The 8,029-nt window shown below is 44.2% G+C and overlaps 1 protein-coding gene across 7 annotated transcripts in view; it reads right to left on the reverse strand.

Moving 5' to 3' along the window:
* The window catches only part of herc1 (HECT and RLD domain containing E3 ubiquitin protein ligase family member 1), a 77,158-nt gene extending 75,832 nt beyond the window's left edge, over positions 1-1,326 (reverse strand). For all 7 annotated transcript variants that reach the window (XM_034105463.2, XM_034105464.2, XM_034105456.2 and 4 more), the window contains exon 1: positions 955-1,326. The gene's annotated coding sequence lies outside the window, so the exon portion shown is untranslated. The remainder of the gene's footprint in view (positions 1-954) is intronic.
* Between the last annotated feature and the right edge of the window lie 6,703 nt (positions 1,327-8,029).

Consider the following 8,029-nt stretch of genomic DNA (forward strand, 5'->3'; position numbering starts at 1 on the left):
TATTGCTACAATGCCCATAGTTCTGGATCTAAAAGATTCATCCAGTTCTGACTACAGCCTGGGCTGCTGTTAATCCACCCTCCTGTTGTATAAACAAATGTGTTTATCATTGACATTGTTCTGCTTGCTACCATTCTTGGTGTCGGTTAGTGTTTTTGCTTATTGAAGGCGAGTGCTTTTCTTCACACACCCCTTCACCATGTTGACAGACCCACTGAGCTTACAGTCAACACTGTAGTTGTTTAGGTCGCTTCAGTGATTATTATAGGCGGTTAGCATCTAGCTAGCTAAATGAACAGGACAAGTCATCTGCAGAAACGGCCCATGCTAACAATAATGTATTTATAGTTTAAGCAGAGGTTGTTAGCACGTTACTAGCTTAGCACCTGAAGACAACATTAGACACCTAAGTAACCATGACACAGCAGCAGGCTTCTAAGTGGTAGAAGGTTGTTAGCCTGCTTGTTGTGTCAGATTAGAAACCCAGTTTTCCTGTTGTGGTAATCACCTACAGCTAACTGTTTAACAAATCGCTGACAATACTGGACACTGGCTAACATTTCCGACATGGCATCAAACCAGTAACGTTTGCATTAGACTTACAAGCTCTTGGGACAAACCTTTGATGCAATATTGTTGGCAGTTGTTTGTGCACCGACTGTCAACTTGCGCTACTGTTTATGTTAGCTAACGTTAGCTAACTTTCCTCACGTCACTCAGCTAGCAAAGCATAAAACACCAAAGCATACACGTAACACCCTTATATAAAGGTATGACAGGTGGCTTATTATAAAGTCATAGCGCTGTGCATACCTTTCTAAAAGCCCAGCATTTGTGGAAGCTATTTTGGCCAGTATTAGGTTGGCTTATCTGCTGTATCATAGCGTCAAACAGGTTAGCTCGCTAGCTAACGTTGCACTTTCTAACGCTGGCTGGAATATAAAGCTCGCTTACCAGTAAACGTCAAATGCCTCCTCTTCTGTGCGTTGTGCTTACACAATGCGTTTCATTGCAAGCGAACAGTTCAATGGATATCCTTACGCTTTTCGATATGGTTACTGTGAAAGGAAACAGAGCCATGCATGGATTTCCATGCCTCCGCCCGCCTCTCCCGTAGCTTCCACTGCAACTCTGGGGAGCGGTCTGCTCAGTCCCAACCCCTAAACGAGCCCCAGCCCCTAAACGAGCCCCAGCCCAGCCCCGACTGTGACGTTAAGATCTGCCTGTCTGTCTGCCTGACTGTCTATCTGCCTGTCTATCTGCCTATCTGCCTGTCTATCTGTCTGTCTGCCTGCTATGTTTGCCTGTCTGCCTGCATTAACTCTATCTCATACCATACCGTCAACAGTGGTTCACGCGCAGACATTCACGCCCACTAAGACAAAGAGGTCCAAAACACACAGCGGTTTAACATGAGAACACTTGGTAAGCATTAAATGGCATTTATAATATAAAATAGCCACTGATATTGCATGCATTTACCTTCATACAGTCTATTGTTTTTACATACACTGATACACTTACCCTTGATGCTACTTTACCAACATACACACAGAGCAGTTTACAGTCGGCCTATAGCCTATACTATAATTATGTTATAATGTCAGTTTACTCATTTGATCCTTATTGAACAGAGACGGAATTAGTACTCATATATTTTTACTTAGGTAAATCAGTCAGTAGTAATATCACAATGTAGAAATATCCTGTACAAGCAAAAGTCTATCATTCCAAATGAATGCCAAGTTGTGGCTAGAGTGTTTTGTGGTTATCTTACCGGTGCAGACCATAGACTGTATATATAAAGGTGCAGACACAGAGAATTCCCGCCTAAGTTGCAGCTCAAATCTTATTTCAGAAGCTGATCCTATCAATTAGTTTGTGGGCTTTATTTTTTTTAGCCTTTTTGTGGGTTTTTAGCAAGCTGACATTGGAGAGCTAATAGAATGAGAGGACAGGGCGATGGGGATGGGGATGAGAGATGGGACATATTTGTATGTATACTACTTAGATATACATTTAAGTTTTTGTAGCTACTTAATTGATTATTTAAATGTTCTTATACTTAATACTTATATTCCACATAAAATCAGAGGCACATTTTCACTGCACTCGTTTAACTTTAGTTACTAAACTGCAGATTCAGATTACGATTACAAAATATTATCACAAATACATTTATTATAATATCTTATTCTTAATATAATACTTTATTGCCCCTTACTTTGGTACAGAGTAGACACTGGGTTCCCCCACAGTATATAAAGTTATTAAAATGATCCACCTACTGTAGCAGCTGCTACATAAAACAATACGAACACATTAATGCACTAAATACTTTAAATATACACGTTTTGAATGCAGGACTTTACACTGTGGTATTTCTACTTTTACTTAAGTAACATTTCATATAACTTTTTGGGATAAAGTGCATCAAATGTCCCCAGGATGCCCTTTATTACCTGCTAATGTAAAACCTGAGTCAATCTACTTATAACAGGATGTCACTTTGAAGATGTAAACATTTAATTAAATACAAATTAATGTTTGGATGAGCATAGAAGGAGATTTGTATGGATCAACATATTAAACATACATTTACACATGTTGTCGAATCATCAATGCGATCAATGCCTATTTTAATATACTCTTACTCAGTGATCAAACAGTCAGCAATATTGCAAAGCTTTAATATTTTTATAGCACATATTTGTTTCAATTCACTGCGCTTGTATATTTATTCAGTTGAATAACATTTTGTTATGTTTTCAAGTCTGTCATTTACTTAAAGTGGCCCTAATATGCTAAGTTTTCATCTTTATATTTGTGTTTTGTGCCTCTACTCTGTGACATTCACATGCTTTAATGTTCAATCGTGTACAATGTGTTGGAGTGCTAGCCAAAAGAAGCACAAGTGTTACATAGTCATGTCACTTTGTTTTTAAAGTAAACAAAAGTGTCCCATCGAAACGTTTCAGGAAGGGGGGGGGGGCTGTGTCTGGGGGGCTGTGTCTGGAACTGTCTGGCCATTTGCAGACCATTTACATGCACAAAAACCTATATAACACACTCCAGGAAAGGGACAACCCCAAAAGGCATAACAGGGAACAGGTCCCCTTTAACAAGTCATAATATATATTTCTTCCATTCTTTCTTCTTGTTGTTCTTAACGTTGCAACTTTTTCCTGGTCACACAACACAGATTCACATCCAGAGACACAAGGTTAAGGTTTAAAGGTATTTGCTGAAGAAACAAGCAGTCATTCAGAGATAGTCTGTCCAAAAGGAGTAAACTCATCCAGACAGGGCGCAGGCAAACATCCAATAACCACGGTAAAGTCAAGAATCATATAAATCAAATACTAGGAAATGCTGGAAAGCTATTCAATCACAAAGATAGACAAAGACAATCTGCCAGGGTAACAAGAAAGCAGTATTATGTATAAACAGGGAAAATCATTTTTAAATTGAGGGGCATGTGAGTAATTAAGGGCAGGGGTGGATATTCAAGTAGGCCAGGAACTCTTTTGGCCAAGAACTGATACAACATAATATGCTAGCATTTCAAAAAAACAAGAAGAAAAAAAAAGGTTCACACAAATCAGGATGTTACAAATAGCTAGGTATACAAGGGCTGTTTTAAGGTCTTGGAAGTGCAGTGTGAATCATTTAGCTTTGGGCTTCGGTCAACCCCGGGCCAATAATATGTGTAAAGCCCTTGAATTAACCTAGCACAAGCTGCAGCACTGATGGACTTTAAAAGAGTACAAATTTAAATAGATTAGATCAGATGCTTTTGCCTGATATGTATGAGGTTGGTTGTCTTACTGTCCGTCATAACAATATCATCATTCCTGAGTCTCATGGCCAGGCATGTGAAGATGTTTTTCCCCACACTACTTCTAAACACCACTTCTATAGTCAACATACATCCACATTAGGGGTGTGACGGTATCCGTCCCGTACCGTCACGGTTCGGACGTCACGGCACATGCAGTCACACGGCGAATACGCCTTTTTTTTACGAGTGGGAAAAAAGTCTGTCCTTCAGGGCAGCATCCACTACACTATTTATAATCCAGTGGGCGGTATTGCGCCTAAAAGCTGTTTGCCAGCCGCCCTTAAACAACAAATGAAGAACAAGAAGAAACACAACAACAAAACGAACTAGAAGAAGAAGAAGAAAGTTAGTATGGCGATTTCAGATAACACACAGGAGCTAGAACCCACCTGATTCTTTTAAATCAGCTGTGTGGGAACATTTCGGGTTCCCTGTGGACTACAATAACGATGAAGTGTGCGAGTGGTGGATCCGACGAGGACGGTGTGTCGGCGTTGTTCGATAGCGGTGCGGTATGCTAATGACACACGCCAAACATGCTAAATCATATCAGAAGGCATCACCCAGATTTGCCAATCACCGGAGCCCGGCAAAAGACAACAGCAGTTCAACAGCTGATCCCCGCTGTTTTTAAGAAGCCAATCGACATGAGAGCCGAGAAACCAAAATAAATAACTATAGGTTACTTACGTAACCCCAGACCTCAGAGTAACATGAAGTGAGATGTCTCACTATGGGATGCGCCTCATCGCGGAGCAAACAGAAGCATCAATCTCATTACGCCAATCCTGATTGGCTGGTGATCTTGACGTCAACGTCAGGGGAAATCACCCCCTATAAGTAGCCTGCGCCACGACGCATGCGTCATTCAAAATAAGCACCTCTTCTCGCTTCACCATAGCAAGGAGGGCCGTCTGGTGAGACATCTCACTTCATGTTACTCTGAAGACTGGAGTTACGTAAGTAACCTATAGTTCTCATTCATAACACTCCGTTCGATGTCTCACAATGGGATATTGTAGCTCCCGTATTGCCAGACGAGCTTATCTCGAAGATCACCGATCAACCAGAATTTAACAGGTGGAGTCCCGACTCAACAAGGTGCCCAGCACTGCTCGGGCCACGCTTGGAGCGGAGACGTCTAGCCTGTAAAAGCGGACAAAAGTGAGCGGCGAGGACCAGCTCGCCGCTGCACAGATGTCTTGGATGGAAACACCGTTGAACAAAGCCCAGGATGTAGCCAGGCCCCGAGTCGAGTGAGCCCGCAGACCCGAAGGTGCTTGCAGATTCTGACTCGTATAGGCCAAAGCAATCGCCTCCACGATCCAGTGGGAGAGCCGTTGCTTAGTAACAGGCTTACCCTTGTGAGGATTAGCCCAGGACACGAAGAGTTGGTCATTAAGACGAAGCTCTTTTGATCTGTCCATATATGTGTGTAAAGCCCGGACTGGACACAACAGATCCTGCTGCTGCTCCCCGGAGGAAACCAGCAGCGGAGGAAATGCCTCAATGTCAATCGGGGTACACGAACCAACCACCTTTGGTGTAAAGGCAGGGTTGGGTTTCAACAACACTCTCGTTTGCCCTGGGGCGAACTGAGTGCATTAGGGCTGTGCATCTTCACTGGTCTCACGATTCGATTCGATTACGATTATCCTGTCAACGATTCGATTCGGTTCGATATCCCGGTGCATCACGGTGCATCACGATTCATACCAATGCGTTGCATCCTCAATTTTCTATATTACTGCACATGGCTTATTTTTCATCAATGCATACATGCAGTAAATACATATGAACTCTCTTTTTATTATTTAGAAAGTGCTTCAGAAATCAATAACATAAATGTCTTGACATTAATTTATAAACCAAAATAAATGAATTGTATAGGTCTAGCCTCCGTGTGTGAAGTTGTTCCATCCTCAAAAACAAAAAGCTAATGCTTCTGCAGTCCTAGCTGCAGCTTCTAGCCACGGTCCTTCTGTTAAGAAAGGACACTGAATGTCCTGAATGAGGCATCACACACAGGACTTGAGTCTGAACACAGCAGACAACAGGAGTATTTACAACAGCATATACAAACAAAAATAGTGCATGTGGGTGCACACTTACATTCTCTGTCTTACTGTTACATAAATCCCATGAATGTATGAGATTAAATTAGCTGCATTATATCTCAGTGATTAAGTGAATAACAAAGTTTCTATCGGGTCACTATCAGCATGTCACTCATTATTTTCAGGGAGGGGGCGGGGCTTGGAGGAACGGAGAGGAGACGGTGATCGCGGAAGCTTTTTTCCTCCTGCCTTCACACACTTTACACACGTATATATCGTCTGAAAATTGCTAGAGGACATTCATACTTTGCAATCCAAGACTTAATTAAATCCACCAAAAACCTGACATGATTGTAACGCGATTATTTTTGAAAAACATAAATCCCTGTCACACTCCGTGTCGCTGCGGCTCTGACACGGAGTGATTGAGAGCGGGTCCTGCTGTCGGTTCTGGACTGGTGTTCTTGTGTTGGTGGATAAAGCAGACTGCTCCGTGTTGCTATGCCGCTGTCACGTCTGTTCCCTGATCTCTGCGTCACCGACCGATTTGATATTAAAGTGACAGAAAAAATGTTATAGTAAAGCCGCGGCCGGAAAATCAGGAAGCAACGTTACTACTCTATAACCGATTATCTTCCGTCCCTGCATCGAGACCGAATCGTCCACGTCCGCATCGCAATGCATCGTAGAAACGATTATTTTCAACACCCCTAGAGTGCATGAGGGATGTACAGACAGTGCATGGATATCGCTGACCCGCTTGGCGGATGCCAGGGCCAGTAACAGCACTGTCTTGAGTGACAGATGTTTCATGTCAGCTCCTTCCAGGGGTTCAAATGGGGTCATTCTGAGCCCATTTAAAACCACTGCCAGGTCCCATAAGGGCACCAGCGACCTGGAGACAGGGAGGAGCCTGTGAGCTCCCTTCATAAAACGGCAAACCAAAGGATGTTGACTAGCCGTCTTGCCCTCAAAGCCCACATGGCATGCAGCAATAGCAGCCAGGTACACCTTGATCGTGGAGAAAGCTCTGTGTTTATCGATCAAGTCCTGTAGGAATGATAAAATCACCCCGACAGGACATTGAAAAGAGATGTGTCCTTCTTGAAGGCACTACTCCTCAAACACCCTCCACTTACAGTCGTAAAGAGACCTGGTGGAGGAAGCTCTCGCACTCTGAATAGTGTTCATCACCTTCTGAGGGAGTCCCACTGTATTCAGATTGTACCACTCACGGGTCAGGCCCATACTGCCCCGTGCTCTGGGCGTGGGTGAAGGATCGCCCCCCCCGCCTGAGACAATCTGTCCCTGCGTGGTGGGGGCTGCCATGGCTGCCCGCACAACAGCTGATATATCTCCGCCAGCCCGTACATTGCGGGCTAGGGCGGAAACATCAGAGTAAGTGTGTGGCGTTGCTCCTTCACTCTGGCCAGAGTTGGGGGTAACAGAGCCAGGGGTGGGAACGTGTACAGAGGACCCGGAGGTCGATCGTGTACGAGTGTGTCCCCGCCTAACAGTGCGTTTAAATCGTGCATTAAAGAGAACAGCTGTCATTGAGCATTTTCTCCTTTTGCGAACAGACTTAACGTGGCTCCGCCGTAACGCACCCACAGCGGACTCCCGATCCTTGGATGAGGAGTCCAGTCTGCATAGAGTGGTGCACCTTTTGACAGTAATTCTGTCCCGAGGTGCATCACTCCCGGTACCTGTGTCGCTCTCAGAGAGAGGAGACGTCTGCCACTCCAAGGGATCAGTTTGTATGCCAGTGTGTGTGACTGGAGACAACGCAACCTCCCCTGGCGGTTCATACACGATATTGTGTTGTCTGTCCTCACGAGGACATGGTGTCCTCTGAGAGAAGGCAGGAAGCGTTTTAGGGTGGGGAACACCGCTAAAAGCTCCAGGTAGTTTACGTGTGCCCGCTGGAGGTCTCTGCTCTAGGGACCTCTCACCGGGCGACCTTCGTAAATACCCTATCAGCCTGTCTGACCTGCGTCCGTGGTGACCACCTTCCGTGAAAGGACAGCACCCGTAGGCGCGTCCCGCACTAGAAAAGTCGCGTGTAGTGCCACTACGCAATTCATAATCACCAAAACTCTCGGTTTAGTTTTATTATGAGGCCCATGTTGAG

Source organism: Pseudochaenichthys georgianus, chromosome 3, assembly GCF_902827115.2.
Source record: "Pseudochaenichthys georgianus chromosome 3, fPseGeo1.2, whole genome shotgun sequence".
Classification (NCBI taxonomy): Eukaryota; Metazoa; Chordata; class Actinopteri; order Perciformes; family Channichthyidae; genus Pseudochaenichthys; species Pseudochaenichthys georgianus.